Genomic DNA, 3,003 nt, shown 5'->3' on the forward strand with positions numbered 1-3,003 from the left:
TCAATTAAATTTACCAAAAAATTTGGGTACTACTCTATCATTAAGTATACGAGGATAAACAACAACTAGGTAACATATATTTCCATGAAAAATATCAATATTGGAACATAATAGCAATTTTCTACCTATTTAATCAAGTTTTAACTATTTTATCCATCCAAACACCATGCCTAATGGCCCAAGCATGAAATATTCCATCAATTTACGTCATACTTATTCTTTGTAAGTCATATCTAAACTAATCAATGAAACCTAGACTACTTAGATGCCAAGCAGCTACTAGAGGTGCATGAACACAAGCTTTAATTTTGTGAAGGTGAATATTATCGTGCAATCTATGGAAAAAACCATGGATGTAACCCCATTAATGAAAATCCCTTCTTTCCTATTGCGGGATGACGTCAGCCCGACCCTAAATTTTATATTCTAAAATATTTAGTCATGTCACCCCATATACAAATACATACTATATTAAGCTGCATATTTTGTATTAAATTTTTGTACAAAAAGTTAATACAAGCTCATCCCAACTACATATTAATACAACAAGTAACATTTAGAGCAGTTTAGCATTTCGAGCAATAAGTTAAAGATATCTACAAGTATACCAATCAGTCAAGTCATTAAAACAACATATAAATGAAATACCTGGTTCACTCATGGAACCGTCAAACTTACCTGTATGTTATGCATACATGCTAAGGGTATTATAGCCACCCTCTACTCATGACCTTCATGGGAAAAGTTTAGTCCATGTACCTAATCCCAAACACAAGTGCCTACCAACCTTATTCACCAATAGTGACAATATCCAATTACTGAAACATTCTACAATCAATAATAAAATATAACAAATCATACCAATAAAGATATCAACCAACACTCTTAATATCCATAAGCTTTACATATAAGTTCATTCGAAAAATAACCATATTAATCAACATGCACTACCAAGAAATACTAAGAAATAAACACATGCACATATAACACAAGTTGGATTAAACTATATAATCATCACCTACCTCAAACTAAGTTTACACAACTCAACTAAGCCTTAGCCTTGTGTTTCCATGTAATTCCCGATTGCTCTCAGACTAGTGATAAATACAAAACACATAATCAGTGTAATGACCTACTCTATTGGGGATTATAACTCATTCACAGCTCCTTAGGACAAGTTCATGATCATGCCTCCCTATTCTAGTTTTTTCTACCATAATTCACCTAAAACTATCAATTTCATGAATAAATTAATAAATTAACAACATTCAAGGGTAATTTAGTGATCATTAACCAAAACTTAGTGATTTAAACTTAAATTAATCCTTGCATTAGAAAATCAACTAAAACCAACCCTTAACCATCCCTAAACTATGTAAACTAGATATTAAGGCTATATTATCAATTTAATTATTAAAGGGAATGAATTCCATACCTTAATAAATAAGAATGATGGAGAACTAATAATCTTTGCAAAAATCTACACTATCGAAGCCCCAAAATGCTTTTTAAAAATATTAACCCTTTTGGGGGCTTTTTAAGATAAAACAATGATTTAGGTTGCTATAACAGCCTTTGACCTTGTAGACCAATTGCTATGGCAAGCTTTTATCCATTTTTAGGCATGTTGGTATACCTATATGCATGTCGCTGTAGCAAAGTCAATGGAACAAAATATCTAGTATCCTCTAAAAATCTACTTTTTCACAACACACCTTAAATGCAAGACATCCCAAATAATATCTTATATGCAATAATTAATTCCAAGACTTCTACTTACCAAAAATTCAATTTCAGAAAATCTTATGATTTCCTTTATTCTTAACTAACTAGAAATTAAGTTAAATAGTACCACACTTACCCAATTTATACCCGTATTAACCTAGACCACACCCCTCTAAGATTTTATTCAAAAATAGCCTAGCTTGAAATTTATAACTTTAAATTCGGGAAGAATATTAGACAAAAATTTTAAATCAAATACATATATATAGCACTAGAAAGGATCATTACAACAGATACCAATTTACCATCATTCATTCCCAAACAACAAAATAAGAAACTAGGCTAAAGTAAGAAAAGAATGGAGTACTTATATCCTCAAACAAGTGAGGGTCCTTGTCCCATATGTCTCAGTTTCCTAAGTGTCTTATTCAACCAGACTATGTTTCCACTGAACCATAACCAAACAAATTTCCTACATCCTCAACTTTCTATCATCCCGATCTAGAATCTCCACCAGTTCCTCCTCATAAGTGAAATTCTTATATAATAGAATCGAGGCCCATTTAATAATGTAATCTCCATCCATATAGTACCTTTTGAGTAGGGTCATATGAAATATTGGATGTAATATCAACAACCTCAGCGGTAATGCTAGTTTGCACTTAACCTGACCCACATACTTAAGAATCTTGGAAGGATATTTTTACCAAAGGGCTGAGATTTCCTCTGGTACGAAACCCCTTAACTTCCTACATAGGACCCACCTTGAGCAACACTTGTTCACTAACCTTGAAAGTTATTTTGAATAAACCTTACCTTTTATTGATCCTCTCTTATTAAGTTAGTGACTCACAGTTCAATATCTATAGTTTTGAACCACCCAATAGGTGGCCTTCACCTACTTAGATAGAGTACCTTAATTGTTGTATATTGATGTTGGAGTAATTATTATTATTGAATAAAAACTCACACAGTGTTAGAAATTGGTCCCAACAACCATAAAGCTAATAACAAAGACTCTCAACATGTCCTATAGTACTTGAATCATCCTCTTCATTTGCCTATTAGCTTGAAGATAGAAGGTGTGCTAAAGGTGAGTTTAGTACCCAAATTTGTATGCAATTGGCCCCAAAATTTAGAAGTATATTTTGTGTCCCTAATAGAAATTATGGTAAGGGGCACTCCATAAAGCCTCACTATCTCTTTGATATTGATTTTAGCAAGTTGCTTGAAGTTGTAGTCTACTCGAACTGGCATAAAGTGAAAAATTTTATCAAG

This window comes from Capsicum annuum, chromosome 6, assembly GCF_002878395.1.
Source record: "Capsicum annuum cultivar UCD-10X-F1 chromosome 6, UCD10Xv1.1, whole genome shotgun sequence".
Lineage (NCBI taxonomy): Eukaryota > Viridiplantae > Streptophyta > Magnoliopsida > Solanales > Solanaceae > Capsicum > Capsicum annuum.